The sequence below is a fragment of the Cervus elaphus genome, chromosome 26 (assembly GCF_910594005.1).
Source record: "Cervus elaphus chromosome 26, mCerEla1.1, whole genome shotgun sequence".
NCBI lineage: Eukaryota > Metazoa > Chordata > Mammalia > Artiodactyla > Cervidae > Cervus > Cervus elaphus.
Window position 1 is genome coordinate 48,980,077 of NC_057840.1, and position 24,973 is coordinate 49,005,049.

At 46.0% G+C, this 24,973-nt stretch overlaps 1 long non-coding RNA gene across 2 annotated transcripts; it reads left to right on the plus strand.

The window, feature by feature from the left end:
• Window positions 1-551: 551 nt before the first annotated feature.
• LOC122684446 lies at window positions 552-5,218 on the plus strand. Of its 2 annotated transcripts, XR_006338043.1 has the most exons (3): window positions 552-887; window positions 1,424-1,652; window positions 1,800-5,218. It is a non-coding gene; the product is annotated as an uncharacterized LOC122684446 (long non-coding RNA). The 2 variants fall into 2 exon arrangements; XR_006338042.1 differs by lacking the exon at window positions 552-887 and having other exon boundaries at window positions 1,248-1,652.
• Window positions 5,219-24,973: the final 19,755 nt, after the last annotated feature.

Here is a 24,973-nt window from a genome sequence, read left to right on the forward strand (position 1 = left end):
TTGTTACTGTTTCCTCCAGATTTCATTTCTTGGCCCCTTAGAATCCATTTTCATTTTTACAGTTGGAATTTACCTTCAGTTTATTCACTTTATTTCACTTTTACTGGTGCCTCACCCTCCATACTTTTGGGGTTCTATTTGCTGATTTGGACTTCTCCAAAACTGCCATAGATGTGCCTGGTATCTGAAGACTATGTGATTAAGAAGCTGGGGTGTCGGCCACATTACCTGCAGCCAATTTCTGGAATCCCTTCCGCCTTTGTGCTTTGTATCAGTGGCAAAGCACATTAGCCATAAAGTTTGGGTGTGGATTTTAATTCACATCAGCCATAAAAGTAGCCTGTGAGTAGGTGGAGCCACTTTATTAAAAATATTTTATAACTACGTCTTCAAACAGCTTGATGAAAACTTATTTTTATTGGGCACACATGTAACAACCCACAACTCCTGCTTTCAATAATTTCTGAACTCTCAGCTTGAATAAATAAAGAAAAAACGTCAGTGATATAAAATGACAAGCCAAGCTTACCGAGAGGAAAGTTTAAAAATAATCGTGTCTCCAGCCTCAGTGAAAGATAAAAATCAAATAACGCAGCTTGTTTCAAATTGTCCCTCTTTCAACACACACGGGCCTGATGAATGATTTCTTCACTCTTACATTTGTAGACAGACTGAAAAATCTAGTCCCCATTCAGGACTAAAAGGTTGCTGGTAGTGAGGGAAATTTGGTAAAGACGAGCAAACAAGCGCCTGCCGTTTGTCTTCACCTACGCAGCACATAAGTGGTGGGCAGCACCCCTGTGGATGTCAGGTGGATTTCTCAATTTCGATTCAGATGCATGAAACCAAACAGGAGGGAAGCCGAGCACTGGAAGCCAAGGTGGGAGGTGAGCTGATGGCCGTCCAGATGCCAAGACAGAGCCGCCTCCAAGTGGACAGTGAGCAAGGAGTTGGGAGGAGGGCCTGCAGGAGTGGGGAGGAGGGCCCACGGGGAGTGGGGAGGAGGGTGAGCAAGGGGTGGGGAGGAGGAACCACATGGAGTGGGGAGGAGGAATCACATGGAGTGGGGAGGAGGAACCACGTGGAGTGGGGAGGAGGAACCATGTGGAGTGGGGAGGAGGAACCACATGGAGTGGGGAGGAGGGCCCACAGGGAGTGGGGAGGAGGGCCCGTGGGGAGTGGGGAGGAGGAACCACATGGAGTGGGGAGGAGGAACCACATGGAGTGGGGAGGAGGGACCACAGCGGAGTGTGGAGGAGGGCCTGTCTCGGTTTGCTGTGTGGTCAGCGGTGACACGGGAGGAGGGGAGGTTCCTGGAACAGGAAACGTTTAGAGCCTGTTTCAGACAATGTGTAGTGGACCTTGATCTTCATTTTTTCCTCAAATAACTTTCTGGCATTGACGTATTGGCCCCACTTTACAGACTCGGTGGTGTCAGCGGCTTCTCCAAGGACACCAGGGATGGGCTCTCAGTCCAGGGCTGCTGGCTGCAGAGGGGTCAGTGCTCTCAGGCCTGCCTGGGGGAGATGGGGACCATGGACAGGAGTCAGCCATGGGCTCCAAGTAGCAGAAAAAGCGTGAGTCACAATGACTAAGTGACACTAAAGATGAACAACGTGGAAACACCTTTTTATTCAGAGGTTTGGTCAAAGGTAGGTGAATATCTGCAAATTCAGTTCATTCAGCTTAAGTGAAATCATTGTATTCTTCAGTCCAATTTAGACAATATGAGTGATAGTGAAGCCAGCCCTCGTTAAAGGGTTGATGACGTAGGGTCTGTCTCCTTGGTTTCTTATCAGCATCCCAGAGGATGAGATGGTTGGATGGCATCACCAACTTGATGCACATGAGCTTGAGCAAGCTCCAGGAGATGGTGAAGGACAGGGAAGCCTGGCATGCTGCAGTCCATGGGGTCACAAAGACTTGGACACAACTTAGAGACTGAACAACATCAGCATCCCAAGGTTCTGTTTTCGTTATTCTCAGGACCACTGGTCTTCCTCAAGGTACACGTTCAGTTTTCTTTTTCTGTTTTCTTTTCTGTGCTATCTGATCTTATTGTGATCTGTTCTGTATGGTTTTTTTTTTTCACAGTTTGATGTAGAATAAGTATCAATAAGACAAATTGTGTGTGTGTGCGTGGGTGTGTGTATGTAAATTACTTTACTTTCCCCCTCCTGCCTCCTCCAGTAACTCTGTTCAGCTTGGGCCTCTTTATTCTGTGTATTGACATATGCCTGATACTTCCTGAGTCTGGTTTCTTTTTAAGCTTCTGGTTCTTTTTTCTGTAACTTAATTTTCCTGCACTCCCTCATGCTTTCAGGGCCAGCAACCCTACGATCTCCTCAGGGGGTGTACAGTTTTCTGCACCCCATCTGCTAGATAACACACTTGAGCGTTTTATGTGTGAATCTAAGTGTCCTCCCTCGTCACCCTTTAGAGTTTTACCTTTCGTATGATGGTGTTGCAGAGGTTTTAGGCGTCTCTGTGTCCTGGCACAAGAATCTATCCTCAGTAGCCACTTTAGAAGGTCTCTGATTCCGCATCAAGAGCCCACAGAATCAGGATCCATCTGTGGTGGCCATGAGCTAGCCATGACACAGGTGTGGCATGACCACAAAAGACATCACGGTCCTGCTGGAAACGAGCAGTGAGGAAGTGAAGGGCACGGAACTCAGCTTTGTTGTTTCCAGCCAAGGATGAAAAATGAAGACGCACTGACATTTTCTCACCTAAATACATGTATATTTTTTTCCTTTAAGAGAAAAAATTTCTGTAAGGGAAGCAAAGAGGATGTTCTCTACAATGGTTGCTTTGTGGGTTTTTCTGTAATGTGAGGCTTCAGCTTCCCACTAAGTTAAGAAATTGTTATTCTTTCCTATTTTCCATATGCTTGTTTGAAATTAACATCATTATTCTGTTCATTAACTCTTCAAGCTTCTAAAATTGCCAGACTGACTCTTGGAAAGTGTGGTTCAAATATCACACCTTGATATTTCACCAGGAGCCATACATCTTGAGCCTTCCCTCCCATAATAAAATTAAATGAGTATAATTTATTGAGGATTCCTTGACATAATTACGGGTTTTTGAAAGATAGGAAAATTCTGCCTGGAAAGTAGCAATTCAAAAGAAGAAGAAGAAAAAAAAAAAAAGAATCCAGGGCACTCACCTGACTGCAAAGACCATAATTAAATCTGCTAGAGAAGTCTGCAAAGAGCACAAATGCTATTTTTGTACTGAGTTCAAACAGACTCTGGTTCTCCCCAGTTTAAACATCTCTGGTGAAATAGCTGAGTTCAAAGTCCAGGTCCTGGCAGACGCAGAGATGTCTTTTGCAGGCCTCCACCGTGGAGAGCAGGCAACCGCCGTCAGGAGATGGCGTTTCTGTGGCTCAGAGAGGTGCTTTCTTCCGTGGAGGCACCTTCCCAGCAACTGTTCCCCCAGTGGCTGCGTTGCCTTTGTGCGCTCATGGGTCTGTCTCTTCACCCCTCTGTTCCGTGGGGTCCCTTCACCCCTCCGCTCCATGGTCTGGGGCTTTTCTGCTCTCCTGGTGACTGAACCCAAGCAGACTGACAACAGTCATCATGACTCCCAGCTCTACAACCTGTAATGATCAGAACTGCCCTGCCCTGAACTGAGGGCTTCCCTGGCTGCTCAGAGGGTGAAGAATCTGCCTACAGTGGGGGAGACGCTCTTCCATCCCTGGGTTGGGAAGACCCCCTGGAGGAGGGCATGGCAACCCACTCCAGTATTCTTCCCTGGAAAATCCCACGGACAGAGGATCCTGGCTGGTATAGTCCACGGGGTCTCCAAAAGTTGGACACAACTGAGCAACTAAGCGCAGCTCAGCCCTGAAGGTTGGTGGTCCTGAGACCCCGGGGGCGGCCACGCACACTCCCTGCCCACCCCCACCCCTCTGTGAAGCGCGGCCCCTGTGCCTTGCTCTCCAGCAACTTGTCACCACCGTGGTTCTTCTCTGTTCCAAGGGACTCACTCCTTGTTTTTTCTGCCAGCTCTAATGAGACTACTGATTATTAGTGTTGTTATTAACATCACTCTGGTGCAATGGAACAGTCATATGAGAGTGACCAAGAGGAGTCCACACTAGGTCCACACAGTCACTGCAGGGTGGTCGTGAGCGCATGTGTAGCTGAGCAAAGCAGAGACTTGAAGTTCAGCAAGAGCAGCATCTCTTGGAATTGGTGAGCAGACTGTAGAGACTTCAGGGACGTGGGAAGGGGCGCTGGATGGGGGGCCCACACGGCCACATCCCTGCCTTGCTGCACTGGTGCTCACCTGAGCTCAGTCCAGCCCCTGAGCCCCTCTCGGTTCCTGCCGGGCCCCAGAGAAGGCACCCGGGGTGAGGAGCGCCCCCGACAGCAAGGCCACTGCTCCAGAAGCCCCCACATGGGGGACACATGGAAAAAGCCCTGCTGGGATGGAGCCCCTGGCCCCCAGCCACAATCTTCCTGTGGAGAGAGCAGGGGCCAGCTCATGCCCTCCAGTCTCCAAAAGCTGCAGATTTGAGAGCAACGTGATTTAGCATTTTTTTAGGTGGCTCAGATGGTAAAGAATCTACCTGCAATGCAAGAGACGCGAGTTCAACCCTTGGGTTGGGAAGATCTCCCGGAGAAGGGAATGGCAAACCACTCCAGTACTCTTGCCTGGGAAATCCCACAGAGAGAGAACCTGGCAGGCTAGAGTCCTTGGGGTCACAAGTGCGACTAACACTTTCACTTACTTTAAGCCACTAAACTTTGAGGCAGTTTATCACATGGCAAAGGCGATGGAGGAGTAAGGCAGGCAGGTACTCCTGACAGCCCTGCCCCACGCCCTGACCAGCTCATCCTGCACGGTGGGCTCTGGGGCTTCTGCTCCAGTCCGTGAGGAGGGTCAGCTGAAGTAGAGATTCTGGAGTAACAGCAAGCTAAACCAGAGAATGAAATGGGTGCTTTGAAGCCAGTGAAGGGCAGTACCCTGGGTGGAGGAGACACAGATGCTCTAGGATAAAATAGGGCCGTGAAGAGCCCACCTGCCTGGGCTGGCCACTCGTGTGTGCCTGCTCGTGTGTGCCTGCTGGTGTGTGCCACTTTTGTGTGTCCGCTCGTGTGTGCTCACTCTTGGGTGCTCACTCTGTGTGCTATAAGTGACAATGATGATGAACGAGCCTGTCTGTACATTGGTGTCAATAAACAATTGCATCTGTTTTGAAGAAGCCATTCCTCTGCTCCCAAGTGGCCTGTGGCCTGGAAACCAAGAGTCCACAGAGGAAAACAGCCACAAAGACCAATTAACTACGCATTGCTTTACTGGACCTACCCATGAACATCTGTGTTCTGGATGACACACGTGGTCTTAGACTTTTATGAATCCTTGTGGACACAGTGTTCACCAGCTGGCCCCTGGAAAGCCTGCTCCCCCGAAGGCTTTCCTCTCTGAGGCCTACCAGCCGCAGATGCCACGTATTCACCTCGTGTATCAGTCTCTGCCTTGGGGACATGGGACTGCAGGCCTGGAAGCTTGTCAGGACATCCAAGCACTGGGCCTGACCACGTCCATGTCCATGGTGTGGCGCCTGTTCCCAACTGCTGCAGGGCAGGCCCCGGGTTGTGGCTCTTGTCCCCCACCTCTGTGAACCTCTCATGAACACGGGGGTCCCCACCCTGTCCCGACACTGATGGCCAGATCCCCGCCTTGCTGGGGCCCCCGGACTCCATGGGCATCTGGGCACCTACTCTCTGTGGCGTCTGCTCCGCCTCCTTCGTGGGATGGGTGACAGACTCCTGGATGACCTGTTCTCACCTACCACAGCTTAAGGACAGAGACAATGGCTGTGACGCACGTGTATTCTTCCAGAGCATTTAATCCCGACCTGAGGGCTCCAGAGGTAGACCCCCTGGGTGCCCGGACATCCTGAGGGCCCCTCACCCACCAGCAGCACAGGAAGGAGGGGATGGGGCCGGTGGGGGGGGGGCCTGGGGACCTGCTTCTCTTCCACCCTCTGGAGACCTGGGGGAGAGGGGTCCCAGGCAGAGGGGCAAAGCCGGCCCTGGGGCCCCTGACCGGCCAGAGCAGGCTGGGGTCTGGGGCCAGAACACGGGCCCAGAGCCCAGAGCAGCCAAGGCCAGGCCAGCCCCCAGCCCAGTGCTGAGAGGGAGGCTGCGGCAGACGGAGCCGCGGTCACATGGCGAGGCTGAGGGCGGCTGGTCTTCCTCCCAGAGAGCCCGGGGCGGCGTGCCGGAGCCCAAGGCCCCCGGAGCAGCAGGGGCTCACAGCTAGAGCAGGCTCTCTTGATCCCGTGCCCGGGCTGAGCGAGTTACTGGAAACACAGCAGGCTTTTATAAGTACCACAGGCATGTCTGGTTTTCCAAGCTTCAGCAAAGAATTTTTTTTTCCATGAACAATATGAAACAGACTTAATAAAAATTCAACAAAGCAACATTGTCTTGATTTGTCTGTGCTGTGATTTTGCTTTTCCCAAAAGGCAAATTTGGGAAATTCTGGTATTAATTTTTTAGCATCTTCAATATTTAAGCATTTAATGAGTAATTAATTCAGCAGATACTAAGAAAAATGTTTTAATTTACCGTTGGGAGAAATGTGACTATGTTGCTTTTGTTAAATGGGAGTTCCCGGCAAAGAGTCAGACAAGACTGAGTGACTGAACTGAAGTACCTTGACTTTCTCTAGCAATTCAAGAAAAAATATATAAATAGAAGAAAAAAGAAACAGTGTCAGATGTAACCAGGTTTCTAACAACACTGGACGTGCAAAGGTGAACACAACACAGAACAAACCAACACAGAAGCTCAGCTTCCAAGCCCATGCTTGCTTCCTTTAGGTGAACTGCACCTGAGAAGGAAACACAATTTTGACGTAAGAAATCTCATCTGTGACCTCTTCTTACTGATGAGACTGGACTCAGGCATCCTGAGCACATGGACGGAGATAAAGCTGCAGATACGGGCATATTAATACAAAGAGGTGTGCCCAGGGCAGCAGTCTGCTGAGCTTAGGCAAATTAACATTAGCCCCTTACTATGCTTCACTTCCGTTCAGTCGCTTGGTTGCATCTGATTCTTTGTGACCCCATGGACTGCAGCACACCAGGCCTCCCTGTCCATCACCAACTCCTGGAGCTTGTTCAAACTCGGGTCCATTGAGTCAGTGATGCCATCCAACCATCTCATCCTCTGTCATCCCCTTCTCCTCCTGGTTCAATCTTTCCCAGCATCAGGGTCTTTTCCAATGACTCAGTTCCTTGCATCAGGTGGCCAAAGTATTGGAACTTCAGCTTCAGCATCAGTCCTTCCATGGAATATTCAGGACTGATTTCCTTTAGGATGGACTGGTTTGATCTCCTTGCAGTGCAAGGGACTCTCAAGAGTCTTCTCCAACACCACAGTTCAAAAGCATCAATTGTTCGGTGCTCAGCTTTCTTATAGTCCAACTCTCACATCCATAAATGACCACTGGAAAAACCATAGCTTTGACTAGACGGACCTTGAGTATCTTTTTTTCAAATTATAAAATAAAACTTCCCCAAATTAGAAAACATAAATATTTTATGTGTCTGTGCAGGACACAGAGTGTCTCTCATGTCTGATTACATTGCTGCTCTTTCAAGATCAGGTTCATCACAAAAGACCCGGGGTTGCCTGCCCACGGCTCCCACGGCTCTAGGAGGCCCAGGGTCTCAGGGTCAGTGCCACTTAGTTGAACTAAGCTGGTTTTGAATGGGGCACAACCACAGCGTCAGGCGCAGACGGCCCTGAGAAAGCTTTCATCCTCAGATATCGCGTCTGTTTCTGTGGTTCTCATGTATCCGTCAGCCTCTTCGATGAAACCACAGGTGGAGAGAGAGGCGGGCGGGGGCGGGGCTCTGTGAGGTCACCGACCCTCTTCCGGGTCATCCGTCCCAGTTGGCTGAGAACCAGGACGGCCAGCGGAGGAGACGGCGAAGGGGGAGCTGCTCTGAGAGCCCCGGAAGTGCTAGGTAAGCGGCACCTCCAGGCCAGGGCGTGGCTTCGTCCTGCTGGTTCATAACAGGCGGAAACCGGCTGGAGGCCGCACCCGGCCTCCCGTGTACCTCCGGAAGCCATGAGATGGGACGCGTCCTCACCGGAGAAGGGAGACGCCCCCCGCATGCCCCGGCACACCAGACTGCCCTTCTGTAAAGCTGAGGGGCCGTCAGGGCTGCGGGCGGCTTTGCCCTCCTCACTGAAGTCACAGCTGACAGGGTCTCTCAGGGCCTGTGATGGGGAAGGAGCTGGAAGATCTTGGACCAGCCTCGGGACACCGTCCCCCAGGCACCCAGAGGGTCCCCAAACACCACCCTGCGATCACAGGAGATGAGGGCACAAACAAGCACCCAGATAGACGAGGCACTGGGGCAGGATGGAGAGAAGGGTGTGGAGCCACGGGAGGTGAGAGAGGGGCGGGACGCAGGGCGGGGCTGAGAGGATGGGGCCACGGCCTGGGGCACCGAGCACGGTGCCCACACAAGGTGGCGCAGACTCCGAAAGGCACGCCCAGTCCTGGAGGACTCCCAACGGCAAGGCGTTGGGAGGGTGATCAACAGGGCCAGCATGGGGCGCAGCCTGCGATCCCCACCCCTGTCCCCGGGGTCTTCTCCCCGAGGGCCTGTGTGTCCCTGAGTGTCTCGGCCAAGAACCCCAGTTCTGTACATGGAGACCCGCCCTGATGACCTCATCTTAACTCGGAATCCGAGGCCACATTTGGGGCACCAGGGCAGCAGGTCAGGAAATAAAAGTGAGCCCAGGGGGCTAGTGTGGGTCTGTCGTGCTGGCAGCAGGTGCAGGAGGGTGGCCAGTCGGAGGGAGTGAGACTGTCCTGCACACAGAGTCAGCACCGGGGGGAAGGATGAGTAAGGGCTCAGGGACACTCAGAGATGGACTCGAGGACCACCCTTCGCCTCTGAGGACTCTGAGGAGACGGAGCTCTGGTTCCTATTTTGTTTCTGCTGGGGGTCATTTGATCTTACCCTGTGTCTTCTTCATCTGTGTTTAGACTACGTCGCTCCTTTATGAAAACAGTGGTGATGAAAGCACAGGATTCCGGGCATCTTCTTAGGAAAGTGCTTCTAAAGCTTCCGGCATCGTGAGAAAAGCAGACCAAGGCCTTACCCAATAGGACTCAAATATTGCAATATACAAAAGGCAATATTGCAATTTTACAAAGGCAAATAATTACAAGTGTAGAATATTTCAGTTCAGTTCAGTCGCTCAGTCATGTCCGACTCTTTGCGACCCCATGAACTGCAGCATGCCAGGCCTCCCTGTCCATCACCAACTCCCAGAGTCCACCCAAACCCGTGTCCACCTAGTCGATGATTCCATCCAACCATCTCATCCTCTGTCATCCCCTTCTCCTCCTGCCCTCAATCTTTCCCAGCATAAGGGTCTTTTCCAGTGACTCAGCTCTTCGTATCAGGTGGCCAAAGTGTTGGAGCTTCAGCTTCAACATCAGTCCTTCCAATGAACAGCCAGGACTGATCTCCTTTAGGATGGACTGGTTGGATCTCCTTGCAGTCCAGGGGACTCTCAAGAGTCTTCTCCCAACACCACAGTTCAAAAGCATAAATTCTTTGGCGCTCAGCTTTCTTTATAGTAGAATATTTACCCTGCTAAATTTGCAACACGTCCCTAAGGCTAGGGCATGGGTTTGCTTTTCTCATATAAATAAGCCACTCATGTTTAAGGGGAGACACAGCGCTTGGTGGGCTTCCCTGGTGCCTCATATGGTAAAGAATCTGCCTGCAATGCAGGAGGCCTGGGTTCCATCCCTGGGTTGGGAAGATCGCTTGGAGGAGGGCATGGCAACCCACTCCAGTATTCTTGCTGGAGAATCCATGGACAGAGAAGCCTGGTGGGCTACAGTCCATGGGGTTGCAAAGAGTCTGATGTGACTAAGCACAGCACTTAGTACTTTATATATAATTTTGTTTACTTATTGTTGGTTGAGCCTGGTCTTCACTGCTACACGGGCTCTTCTCTAGTTGTGGAGCACGGCTTCTCCTGGCAGAGGCTTCCCTTGTTGGGGAGCACAGGCTCTAAGGCCCACAGACTTCAGAAGCTGTGGCCCCGGCTCTAGGGCACAGGCCCTGTAGTTGTGGCACACAGGCTTAGTCGTTCCTTGACACGTGCCATCTTCCCATGCTAGGGATCGAACCGGTGGCTCCTGCACTGGCAGGTGGATTCTTCACCACTGAGCCACCAGGGAAGCCCAGCTCTGAGCACTTTCCTGCAAACTCCCGACTCCATCATCTCACACAGAGCCATCTCCAGTGCCCACACGGGCCTGAAGCTGCACAGGGGCTGCTCCATCGTTGGCAGCAAAAGGAAGAAGGATCTGCTCGAGTTTCCACTGGGGGCAACGTGAGAATTCAGTTAACTGGCTAAAATGGTGAGCTATTTATGGAAGAGGCCCTCCTACAGGGCATAAGAGAACTCAATGTGCCATATTCCACGTGAGACCTGAAAAGTGAAAGCATGTCCTTAGGAAGTGTGTCCTTCGCACAACTGGCTGCTTCAGCCAGGTCTTTGCTCAGCCTCCTTTACCGTCCCACACGAGTGATGCTTCCACTGCCTCAGAGGGTGGTCATGCACAGAAGCAGAGAAACGACCTGAATTAGACCAGAGCTTGCTACCTGGTTCAGGATGGATGTTTTAACTTAAAAATGATGAAGTTGTATTAACTCCAAAAAGGCCAAACTCTCGCAGAAAGTGGGGGCTCTTGGATTTTGAAGAAGTTGACGCCTTAGGCAGGGGAAGAAGCACAAAGGGACGGCCAGGAGCCGGGATTCTGTGACCTTGGGTGAGTGGGTGGCTCCCTAGCCCTGAACGCAGAGTCCTTACCTCTGAGAAGGCTGTAACCCTGTCCATTCCTACCGATGTCCAGCTGTCACAACACCAAACAGAAACCTCCATGTCTGCCAACTGTCCTTTTGTTTTGTACGTGTGAAATTAAAAGACGCTTGCTCCTTGGAAAAAAAAGCTATGACAAAACTAGACAGTGTATTAAAAAGTAGAGACATCACCTTGCCAACAAAGGTCTATATAGTCAAAGCTATGGTTTTTCCAGTAGTCACGTATGGATGTGAGAGTTGGACCATAAAGAAGGCTGAGCACCAAAGAAGTGATGCTTCTGAACTGTGGTGTTGGAGAAGACTCTTGAGAGTCCCTTGGACTGCAAGGAGATCAAACCAGTCCATCCTAAGGGAGATCAGTCCTGAGTGTTCATTGGGAGGGCTGATGTTGAAGCTGTAACTCCAATACTTTGGCCACCTGATGCGAAGAGCTGACTCATTTGAAAAGACCCTGATGCTGGGAAAGATTGAAGGCAGGAGGAGAAGGGGATGACAGAGGATGAAATGGTTTGATGGTATCACCGACTCAATGAACACAAGTTTGAGCAAACTCCAGAAGACAGTGAAAGACAGGGAAGCCTAGTGTGCTGCAGTCCACGGAATCGCAAAAAGTCAGACACAACTTAGCGAATGAACAACAACAACAAAGCAGAAGCTCCCTGGGGAACACAGTCTAGAATGCCAAGCTAACAAGGCCTCAGAAACAAACAGATAAGCCCAATGTCTGTACCCATAGCCAGTTAATTTTCTAAAGTTTAACTTTCTTCAAGACTTTGCAATACTTCTTATGCTACCTTATGGAAGAAAAATAATTTTCAAGATAATGGAAAGGCTTAGAAATACTATTTTATAATAAAACTAGTATGAAAGATTTTATTTTTGTAATCTGTATTTTATTAGGCTTCACATTTTTATGTGCATGGAGAAGTGAATATTTGGAATATATAAGTTGAATGCCAAGATACCATTTCCTGTATTGAATTAAATGAATTACCCTTTTCAGCTCATCTGCTCTCTGTGGTTTATACTAGGATATGTTTATCCAGCTGCTTTCTATAACTACGTAATCATGAAATATCACCATAAATGCATCTAGCCACCAAAACTGAGCCTGGATTCCTTCTCTTATATAACAAAGTCTAAGAGTATCGTTCCAGACTTGATGCGAGCCCTTAGTTGGTCACCTTTAAGCCAAGGGGACGATGACCCTGGTGGATCTGGCTTCACTAGTCTGAGGACTTGGAAGAACTGAGAAGACCCTCTGCGGGAACCAGCGTGGAGGTCCACTATGGGGGTCCCCGTGGCCCCCGCCCCCACCACGCAAGCTATTTCCTGCCTTAAGCCCCTCCCTGTACTTCTCCAGTAGGACTTTGATGAGCCCCTCAACCTAACTCCTTTCTGCAAAGATTTACCAGAACCCATGATGGGCCAGAAACTGCTGGAGGCTGAGGGTCCCCATATGAGTGCTATGGGCTTTATCCTCAGGTTGTTCAGAGGCCACAAGAGGGCGTGAATGGACAGATGGCTGCCTCCCAGCAGGTTTCCGTAAGAGGACTGGTTCTTCCCACAGGTCGGAGGGACCCCAAGAGCATCAGGCTCGAGAGCAGGTGGGTGGTCATCAGACAGCACACACAGCAGGTGGGCAGGTGGACGGGCATCTCTGAGCCTGAGGATCTGGTGATGCTGGAGAAACAGCACAGGGGGCTGAGGGTCCACACCCTGCACCAGGGGCAGGCTCTTCTGACATCAGCACCCTGGACGGACCTCAGAGGAGACCTTCTCACCCACCCCACTCTCACCCCCACCCCCTGCTCCACCCCATCCCCCCACCCCCATCCCCCACCCCATCCATCTGCCCTACCCCTGCCCAAAGTAAACCAAGCCAAGGTCCTTTGCAGGGGGGCACTGTGGGGGTAAATGACCAAACAGATTCTGGACGAACAAGAATTTCTCGTTTCTAAGGTAGTCACAATGGTGTGATCAGTCACCTAGAGCCAGACATCCTGGAATGTGAAGTCAAGTGGGCCTTAGAAAGCATCACTACGAACAAAACTAGTGGATGTGGTGGAATTCCAGTTGAGCTATTTCAAATCCTGAAAGATGATGCTGTGAAAGTGCTGCATTCAATATGCCAGCAAATTTGGAAAACTCAGCAGTGACCACAGGACTGGAAAAGGTCAGTGTTCATTCCAATCCCTAAGAAAGGTAATCCCAAAGAATGCTCAGACTACCACACAGTTGCACTCATCTCACACACTAGTAAAGTAATGCTCAAAATTCTCCAAGCCAGGCTTCAGCAATATGTGAACCGTGAACTTCCAGATGTTCAAGCTGGTTTTAGAAAAGGCAGAGGAACCAGAGATCAAATTACCAACATCCACTGGATCATCGAAAAAGCGAGAGAGTTCCAGAAAAACACCTATTTCTGCTTTATTGACTACGCCAAAGCCTTCGACCGTGTGGATCACAATAAACTGTGGAAAATTTGAAAGAGATGGGAATACCAGACCACCTGACCTGCCTCTTGAGAAACCTTTACGCAAGTCAGGAAGCAACAGTTAGAACTGGACATGGAACAACAGACTGGTTCCAAATAGGAAAAGGAGTACGTCAAGGCTGTATATTGTCACCCTGCTTATTTAACTTATATGCAGAGTACATCATGAGAAATGCTGGGCTGGAAGAAGCACAAGCTGGAATGAAGATTGCCGGGAGAAATATCAATAACCTCAGATATGCAGATGACACCACCCTTATGGCAGAAACTGAAGATAAACTAAAAAGTCTCTTGATCAAAGTGAAAGAGGAGAATGAAAAAGTTGGCTTAAAGCTTAACATTCAGAAAACTAAGATCATGGCATCTGGTCCCATAACTTCATGGGAAATAGATGGGGAGACAGTGGAAACAGTGTCAGACTTTATTTTGGGGGGCTTCAAAATCACTGCAGATGGTGACTGCAGCCATGAAATTAAAAGACACTTACTCCTTGGAAGGAAAGTGATGACCAACCTAGATAGCATATTAAACAGCAGAGCTGTTACTTTGCCAACAAAGGTCCGTCTGGTCAAGGCTATGGTTTTTCCAGTGGTCATGTATGGATGTGAGAGTTGGACTGTGAAGAAAGCTGAGCACCGAAAAATTGATGCTTTTGAACTGTGGTGTTGAAGACTCTTGAGAGTCCCTTGGACTGCAAGGAGATCCAACCAGTCCATCCTAAAGGAGATCGGTCCTGAATATTCATTGGAAGGACTGATGCTGAAGCTGAAACTCCAGTACTTTGGCCACCTCATACGAAGAGTTGACTCATTGGAGAAGACCCTGATGCTGGGAGGGATTGGGGGCAGTAGGAAAAGGGGACGACAAGAGGATGAGATGGCTGGATGGCATCACCGACTCGATGGACATGGGTTTGAGTAAACTCCGGGAGTTGGTGATAGACAGGGAGGCCTAGTGTGCTCCGATTCATGGGGTCGCAGAGTCAGACACGACTGAGCAACTGAACTGAACTGAACTGAAGGTAGTCAGGTGACACCACACTTTTGGCAGAAAGCAAAGAAGAATTAAAGAGCCTCTTGATGAAAATGAAAGAGGAGAGTGAAAAAGCTGGCTTAAAACTCAACATTCAGAAAACTAAGATCATGGCATCTGGTCCCATCACTTCATGGCAAATAGATGGGGAAACAATGGAAACAGTGACAGACTTTCTTTTTTGGGGCTCCAAAATCACTGCAGATGGTGACTGCAGCCATGAAATTAAAAGATACTTGCTCCTTGGAAGAAAAGTTATGACCAACCTAGACAGCATAGTAAAAAGCCGAGACATTACTTTGCCAACAAAGGTCTATATAGTCAAAGCTATGGTTTTTCCAGTAGTCCTGTATGGATGTGAGAGCTGGACTATAGAGAAAGTGGAGCACCAAAGAATTGATGCTTTTGAAGTATGGTGTTGGAGAAGACTCTTGAGAGTCCCATGGACTGCAAGGAGTCCCAATCAGTCAGCCCTAAAGGAAATCAATCCTGAATATTCATTGGAAGGACTGTTGTTGAAGCTGAAGCTCCAGTCCTTTGGCCACCTAAAGTGGAAAACTGACTCATTGAAAAAGACCCTGATGCTGGGAAAGATTGAAAGTGGGAGGAGAAGGGGATGACAGAGGATGAGATGGTTGGATGGCATCACAGACTCGATGGACATGAGTTTAAACAAGCTCCAGTAGTTGGTGGTGGACAGGGAAGCCTGCAGTCCATGGGTCACAGAGAGTCGGACACGACTGACTGACTGAAATGTCTGACTGAAAGTAGTCAGACCAGCCAGAAAAGTAGTAAAGGCAAGGAAAAAAGTTTGCTTTTGTTTTTAAACAAGTGGTCTCCTGTGTCTTCCCAGAAGTAATGGCCCAGGGCCATCCTCACATTTGCTTTCCCATCAGTTCTGTTTTACATGTAAAGCCCAGTCTGAACATTTCTAAATTTAACCTGAAAGGTGAGCAGGAAGAATCAAGGAAAAATTGCTGGTGGTCCATAATTGGGATGATGTCAGAACATAAATCTGAAGTAAAACAGCCCAAAGACAAAGGAACCCTCGGAAGTTAGAAGTCAGAGTGAGAAGTGAGATCCCCTTTCTGACCCAGCCATTAAGACAGATGCTGAGGCTATGCCCCTCCTCTGAAACCTGAACCCCTCCTGAGTCTAGACCCCCTCCTGAGCCTAGACACCCCCCTCCTGCATCTAGAACCCCCTCCTGAGCCTAGACCCCCTTCTGAGCCTGGACCCCTTCCTGAGCATTAGATGCCCTTTTGAGCTTGGACCCCTCTCCTAAGTCTAGACTCCCTCAGGAGTCTAGGCCCCTCCTGAGCCTAGAACCCCTCCTGAGTCTAGACTCCACTCCTGAGCCTAGACCCCGCAATAATCCCCAATAATCAAAGATGTGAAATTTAAATAGTCAGAACCAACACAGCAGTCAAAGCTTTAATAATTCACCCTAAGACCGTAAGTATGGGGGTCCACCCGGGAAGACCAGACCACAGCTCCAGGGAGTGACTGCTGCTCCCAGGCGTGGTGTTCTGAGAGAGGAGTCCAGCGCTGCCTCTACATTTGCAACCAAATTCACAGAATTTTGCATTCAACTCAGTATGCCAAGAACAAAAAGCCATTTCTAGTCACACGTGACTTTGTAATTTCATAAAGATGCTACAAAGGTTCAAGCTGCAGTGAAACATTTGCCTCCCCTTCCCTGCCCCCACCAAGAGCACTGCAGTGGCCAGGGGTGGGTGGGGTGGCCTGTGCTCCTCTCCCCTGCCCGAGGCCTGCCCTCGGGGAAGACTGGCTGCCAGCACTGCCCAGCTGCGGTTTCGTCAAAACGTAACCGAGCCGGGCAGAGGGAGGTGCCCCCCTTCAGGCCCCTGTAGCCATCCTGAGATGGCCTGAGATGCCCAGTGAAAGTCCAGTCCAGGCACTCATGTGCGTCTAAACTGGGGCCTGGTCTCAGGACAGAGGGTGCTTCCCTCCCCTCACCCCAGCACATCCCCAAGGCCCTCTTTCAGCAGCTCCTCTTACCCAGTTACACCATGTCTAGCCATCAAACAAACGTTAGAAGGCATACTAAGAGACAGAAACCACAGTCTGAAGAACAAGCATCATAACCAGATTGGGGAGCTGGAGTGTTGGAATTAGCAGACCTGGAATTCAAAACACTATGATGAATCTGCCACAGGCTGTAACAGGTACAGTGGACAGTGGACGGCATGCAAGAACAGATGAGCCATGTAAGAAGAGGTGTAAATCCCAAGTAAGAACCAAAAAATACGCTGGAGATAAAAAAGAAAACAAAAATGTGAAAGAAATGAAGAGCATCTCTGATGGGCTGGTCGGCCGACTGCATGGCTGAGCTGGAAGATATTGCGTAGAAACTTCCAGCCTTGAAGAGCAAAGAGGACGAAGACAGAGGCTGACCAGACACGGCTCAGGGTAATGGGAACACCAGAAGGAAAAGACGGGAAGGGGAAGGAGAGAGATCTGAAACGATAACGTCTGCCAGTGTCCCTGGATTAATGTCCGACACTAAACCACAGACGCCAAAGCCCGGAAAACACCAGGCAGGAGAAACGCCGAGAGTTCTCATCTCTGCGTGTCAACCTGCATTTGCTTCTGGTACGTTCATGTGGCCTCATCTACAGTAAAACTGTAGACCGTCTGATTACAGTTGTTATGGTCTCCATTTAATTCTTGCCCAAAGTTTTGTCAGTGTTCCCAAGAGCGGTCAGATCTTTATCTGTTCTGTTTAGTGTTGATCTTAATAAAATCAATTTCTATTCAAATTACAGTTTCATCTGGATATATGCCCAGGAGTGGGATGGCTGGATCATACGGCAGCTCTATTTTTAGCTTTCTGAGGACCCTCCACACTGTTCTCCACAGTGGCTACACCAGTTCATATTCCCACCTACAGGGTAAGACGGTGCTCTTTCTCCACACCCGCTCCAGCATTTATTAAACAATAATGATACTTCTTAAAGATAGTCACTCTGATTGGTATGAGGTGTACCTCATTGTACCTTTTTTTAATGGAAATATAGTTGATTCATAACATTGTGCCAATCTCTGCCCTACAGCAGAGTGACTCAGTGATACACACACATGCGTTCTTTTTTAATATTCTTTTCCATTATGGTTTATCACAGGATATTGAATATAGTTCCTTGTGCTACACAGTAGGACCTTGCTTATTCATTCTAAATATAATTGTTTACATCTGTTGACCCCAAACTCCCAGCTCATTCCTCTCCCTCCTGCCTCCCCTTGGCAACCACAAAGTCTGATCTCGATGTCTATGAATCTGTTTCTGTTTTGTAGATAGCTTCATCTGTGCCATATGTTAGATTCCATATATAAGTGATTTCATATGGTATTTGTCTTTCTCTTCTGACTCACTGCACTCAGTATGATAAACTCTAGTTGCGTCCATGTAAGGATCCACACATCTGTATGTTTGTAGCATTACTGTTCACAAAAGCCAAGGCATGGAAACAACCTAAATCTCCATCATCAGAGGAGTGGATAAAGAAGAGGCGGTGCAGATACACAGTGGGATATCACACAGTCAGTAAAAAGAATGAAATAATGCCATTTGCAGCAACATGGATGGAACTGAAGATTATCATACTAAGCAAAGTATGTCAGAAAGGGAAAGACAAATACCATATGACATGTGGATCTAAAATATGACGAATGAATACATCTACAGAAACATACTCAGACGTAGAGAGCAGACTTGTGGTTACCGAGGGGGAGAAGGGTGGGGAGGCAAGGGTTGGGAGCTTGGGGTTAGCGGATGAGAACTGTTCCATTTAGAATGGATAAACAATCAGGTCCTACTGTATAGCACAGGGAACAGCATTCAATATCCTGAGATAAACCATAATGGAAAATAATATAATAACTGAGTCATTTTGCTATACAGTAGAAATTAACACAAGATTATAAATCAACTAAACCAATAAAATTTCTAAAATTTCTATATATTTATGCTTCTTGATTGATTTACCACCTAGTTTTTAACCCCTGCACCACACAACTCCAATTGTAATCTCTAACATATTCCAAAATCACTAGATAAATCAAAGCTTTCATTAAACTCCTCTCTTAACATTTCATTTCTCGTTGTCACCAGCTAACTTGATTTTTGATCAAATTTCTTCACTTCTCTAGTCTTCAGTTTTTGTATTTATGAAATAAAAAAGACTAAATAAAATAAAGCATTTCTGTTTTCTTTCAAGTGTAATGTCCTTGGATTGTTCTTCGAATCTATTGAGTTTCTACATGAAAAAGAGGCTCTTGCACTTTCCGTCTGGATCGTCACGTGAGGGGGAAGTGTCTGGGGAGCTCCAGAGCCTGGTGCCTCAGCAATGCCACGCGTGCTTCTGGGAAAGTTTCCTCTTGAAGAGGAGAAGAAAATGATGGATGACGGAGAAAATCTAGTTTCATTTTTCTTCCACTAAATGCTTTGCCTGTTGTTCCTATACTGAAGACATAAATTTGGGGATGAGGTTTTTTAAATGCTTTATTTTCTTCTAAAATACAACCACATATTTAAGCTGTTTCCTGTTGAAACACATGTGCAATTTTTAAATAATCAGCACATCTGGATACCAAAGATGGATTGAGGTCTTCTAAATGACTCGTCTGAAAGAAGATGAAGTGAAACTCTAAGCCCAGGGCGTTACCCCAAATGGAGGGTCTTTCCTGGATTGAAATTTCTCTTTCTGGAAGTTGGAATATGAGCTACTGTATTCAAAGAGCTGTGGCCTTTAGATTTTAGTATCTTGAAAGATGCACTTAAATTAGGTATAAGAAGGCCTTGGAGTTTCAACAGGCATTTATCAGGATTAAAGTAATCCAAACGGGCTTGACTCAGGCTCAGCAGTCTGGATCTGAATTTCAACAGCAGATGTTTGGCGGGGAAAGCCATTTTTCTTATACTTAGTTTGTGTTCTCTTAAATTTATTGAAGAACTAACTTTCAAATCATTCCATTTTAAATGGAATTCAAATTCTGGGTCAGGAAATGGACAAAATGCGGTTCCTGGAATTTGTTAAGTTGTGCAAAATGAACAGCCCTGAGCCCTGAGAACACCCTGCCTGCACGTCCATTTCAGCCTCACACACTGTCACCTACTATTTTTGTTAGTTTCTCCTGGAAGTTGAAACCATAATTTCCAACCCTTTCATTTATAGATATAAAAAACATCTCTGCATTTGATTTGGGGGCTGACAATACACTCCATGAAGATGAGATTATTTTGGCAGAATATTAAGAATGTGAGACACTTACTCCCTCATTTCACCATGGGTGTTAACCTCCCAATCCCTTGTGACCCTCATGGACCGCCCACAGCCCCAGCACAGCACTGTATGAAAATCACTCTCGGAAACGTGCTCTGAGGCTCCTTCCCCCAAACCCTCCCCTTCACCATCATCCCTCACATGTCAGACCTGCCTCTCTTGCCTAAGGCTCTCTGTCCTCTGCCACCTCTGCCGCTCTTTTCTTTGTCTCAGTGTTTGAGGCTCCAAAGTCACTGCAGATGATGATGGCAGCCATGAAATTAAAAGAAGCTTGCTCCTTGGAAGGAAAGCTATGACAAACCTAGACAGCATATTAAAAAGCAGAGACACCACTTTGCTGACAAAGGTCCATCTAGTCAAAGCTATGGTTTTTCCAGTAGTCATGTATGGATGTAAGAGTTGGACCATAAAGAAGGCTAAGTGCCAAAGAACTGATGTTTTTAAATTGTGGTGCTGGAGAAAATGCTTGAGAGTCCCTCGGACAGCAAGGAGGTCAAACCAGTCCATCCTAAAGGAAATCAACCCTGAATATTCATTGGAAGGACTGATGCTGGAGCTGAAGCTCCAATACTTTGGCCACCTGATACGAAGAACTGACTCATTGGAAAAGACCCTGATGCTGGGAAAGATTGAAGGCAGGAGGAGAAGAGAGCTATAGAGAATGAGATGGTTAGAAAGCATCACCGATTCAACAGACATGAGTTTGAGCAAACTCTGGGAGATGGTGAAGGACAGAGAAGCCTGGTGTGCTGCAGTCCATGGGGTGGCAAAGAGTCGGACACGACTTAGCAACTAAACAACAACAACAACAAATCTTTTGCACTTCTAACTCTAATTTGGCATTTGTTCCCCAGAGATCTAGACAGATACCAAAAAGATGTAAACCAAGTAATGAAATTTTATAAGCTGATTCCTCTGCTTTCATTGCTTTTTCTTGTATTTTATATTATATATTGAACAATATAAAGGAATATAATATATTCCTCTCCAAATACTGATTAGATACATTGTGTATCTTTTACTTGTTGCATTTTTCTATATCAAACTCTTGTATAAAGTATTAATCCTAAAGCTTTGGGTCATCTTAATTAGTTTTTTTAGTTTTATCTTTTTAATAGCAGTTTGAGGTTTTTAATAAAATTGAGAGGGCATTGCAGAGATTTTCTGTGCACCCCCTTCCCCCACACATACAACCCGCCCCCCATGATTAACATCTGCCTCCAGAGGGTGCATCCGTTGTAATGGCTGAGCCTGCACTGACCCATCACAACCATCCTATGTCCATAGTTTACCCTTGGGTTCATTCTTGGCGTTGCACGTCCTGTGGGTTTGGACAAATGTATGACATGTAATCAACATCATAGTATTGGACACCATATATTAGTATTTCCCACCATAAAAATCCTCACGTCCCTGCCTTGACCCTGTGGCAATCACTGATCCTTTTATTGTCTCAGGCTTGCTTTTGGCAGAATGACATATTTTAAAATAACGCAGTATGGGGCCTTTTCAGATTGGTGACTTTCGTTTAACAATATGCATTCAAGTTTCCTCCATGTTTTTTCATGGTTTGATAGCTCATTTCTTTTTAGGACTAAATAATATTCTGCTGTCTGGATAGCCCACAATTTATCAGTACAGTCACCTTCTGAAGGACATCTTGGGTGCTTCCAAGATGTGGCAGTCATGAATAAAGTTGCTATAAATGTCCATATGCAGGTTTTTGAGTGAACATAAGTTTTCTAGTCCTTTGCATAAACACCAGGTAACACGACTACTGGATCAAGGCTAAGAGCATGCTTGGTTTTATAAGAAACCACCAGCCCAGAGGGGCTGGGCTGTATTGTTTTGCATTCTCATCAGCAATGAATGAGCATTCCTGTTGCTCCACATCCATGATAGCATTTGGTGTTTTTGGTGTTCTGGATTTTGGCCATTCTAATAGCTGAATTGTGACATCTGGTTGTATTTGCATTTCCCTGATGACTCATGATATGGAACATCTGTACATATGCTTATTCCCATCTGTATGCCTTCTTCAGTGAGATGTCTGTTGAGGTTTTAACCCATGTTTTTAATCAGGAGGCTTGTTTTCTTGTTATTCAGCTTTAAGAGTTCTTTGTGTGTTTTGGATAACAGTCCATTATCATCTGTGCTTTTGCAAATATTTCCTCCCAGTCTGTGATTTGTCTTCTAATTCTTTTGACATTGTCTTTCACAGGACAGAAGTTTTTAATTTTGATGAAGTCGGGTTTGTCAGTTATTTCTTTTATGAATCATGCCTTTGGTGTCGTATCTAAAATGTCATCAGCATACCCAAAGTCATCTAGTCTCCTCTGTGATTTTCTAAGTCTTCTCACTATGATTTTATATTTGAGTCTCTGATCTACTTTGAGTTAACTTTTGTGAAGAGTAGAAGATGTGTGTCTCATTTATGCAGGTGGGCCTCCAGTTATTCCAGGATCACTTGTTGAAAGATTGCCTTTGCTCCATTGTGCTGCCTTTAGTCAAAAGCCGGTGGACTGTGCAAAGTTTATTTCTGGGATCCCCATTCTGTTCCATTGACCTATTTGTCTAGTGTTTCATTAATACATGATTGCAATTGCTGTTGTTCAATGATAAGCCTTGAAGTCAAGTAGCGTCAGTCCTCCATTTTTGTTCTTCTCCTTCAATATTATGCCATCTATTCTGGGTCTCTTGCCTTGTCATACAAACTTAGAATCACTTTGTTGATATATACACAGTATATTTGATTCAGATCACATTGAAACTATCGATCAAGTTGGGAAGAACTGATGATAGTGAGGTTTCCTACACACAAACATGAAAAATTTCTCCATTTTTAAAGTTATCTTCAGTTTTCTTTGCCAGAGCTTTGTAGTTTTCCTCAAATAGCTCTTGTATGTAGTTTGTTAGTTGTATGTCTGAGTATTCCATTTTGAGGGGTGTTCATATAAATGGAATTGTGTTTTTTATTTTCAAATTCAGTTGGTTTATTGTTGGCCTATAAGAAAGTAAATTATTTTCACATTCACCATGTATCCTGCAACCTGACTGTCATCACATATTGGTTCCAGGAGGGTTTTTTGTTTCTTTCTTTTTTGTCAATTCTTTCAAATTTTCTACACAGATGATATTGTCATCTGCAAATAAAGACAGTTCCTACTTTTCCTTCCCAGTCTGCCCACATTGTATTTCCTTTCCTTGCCTGACTGTATTAGCTAGAATGTCAAGTTTGGTACTGAAAAGGAGTGGTGATGGGACAGCCCTTACCTGTACCTGAACTTTGGGGAAAAGTTCAGAGTTTCTCATCTTTCATTATGAAGTTGTACGTTTGTTAGTTGTACGTTTTTGCAGATAGTCTTTATTAAGTTGAAAAAGTCTCTCTTTATTCCTGGTTATTTGTAATGAATGAGTTGGATTTTGGCAAGCACTTTTTCTCTTTTTCTCTCTGTTGATATAATCCTGTGATTTTTCTTTTTGAAAGTTTATGAATGTGATGGGTTACATAATTGGTTCCAAACACTGAACCAGCCTTTCATATTTTAAAATAAATATTGAAATAAATTGGAGCTATCTGCTTTCCATTAATTTGAGAACCATTCAGTGACTTAAAGTTTTAAAGCTGACTGGCCGATGGGGAGCCGAGATCTTAATCCCAGAGCTTGCAGTGATACGGAGACTGCTGAGAGAAACAGAGAAGGACAAAGTCCACCGTCGGCGTGAGTGTGGCCTCGCAGCTTGTTGTTCAGGTTCTGATAGAGAGCACTCCTAAACTCGTACCATTTTATTATCTAAAAAGAGCTTCCAATGGATGTTATATATATATACACACACACACACATATATATATACAATTTCTATAGCAACGTTTTGATTATCCATCTTAACTTTTAAGCTTTAAGAATTCCCCTTATTGTTTAAGATGAAGAGTATGTAATGACTCACAATATTTGCCTATATTATTGATTTTGAACATTGACTTCAAAGAATAGTTTATCATGTTTTTGGAAAAGAAAACATATATGTGGGTAAAGAATTTTAATTTTTCTACATCTTTATTTTTGGCTGAACTCACAACCTTTAAAAAAATAATACTTCTATGCCTGTATACTCTTACCCCTCATGCTGACATTTTTCCTATTAATCGGCCTTACCCACTCAGGATGGTCCTCTGAACCTGTTTCCACCGACTTTTCCAGTCTCCCTTTCATGTGAAGACACCTTCCCGTTTCACACTTTTCTGAACTGTGATTCCATGATTTAAATCAGGTAATGGTTACTTAGCGAAAGACTCATTTAAGTAAAATGCATTTACTGAATATATTTAAATCTATATATATATATAGATATATATATATATTTCAAGGACCAGAAAGATTTCTATTCCAGTCTTTCCAGGATATCTATAAAATTTGGAGGCTCTATCATTTTTATAACTAGCACACTCTACTTCATAATATCTTCCAGATATACTTTCATGAAACTTTTACTCAGTTATTTCATGTCAATTTCTATTTCCAAAACTTAATACTAACTTCATAATTCTTTCTTATACAACCCTAGTGCAGTGTAGGTGATTGCAAAAGCAAATTAAATATTCTTTTGACTAATATTGATCCATAACATAGAGATTCTCAGATACCAAAACTGCATGTGAACTGTCTCTGCATTTTGGGATTTTTAATAAGATGAGCTATTTATTAGTCAGGAAGCCTCCAAGATATTCATATTTTTGATGCTGTTGTATTTAAGAAAAGTTTTGCTTTTATCTCTGGGGCATGTAATGGAACAGATGACTAGCATTTAAGATATCGCACGTTTCATCATCATTTGTCTCACCTGAAAGCTTTGGTTGAGTCATCAGACATCTAGAGAATAATTTGTTTGCCTTTTACATGTCTGCAGTTTATCTGATTATTTAGTATTGAAGAGCTTACAGGTATAAGAGACCAGACATGTGGTGTGTGTCAGTACTGGGCATCAGCGGCGTAAGTGCTGTTGTAAAGTTGTCAGGGTTTTTTTTTTTTTTCTAAGAGAAGCTGATTAATATTTATCCCTAGTATGTATTTGACTATATAGTATGTACATGACTCAGTCCTACATCCTCAACTCCTAACATTTAATTTTGTGCCTTAATAATCCATTTTAAAATGTTGGATATATTTAAACTAAGCTAGCGTCATTTAGTGCCATTGAATATCTGCCCACACATTCAGGTTTGATAAGGGCAGATGATCTCTGTAT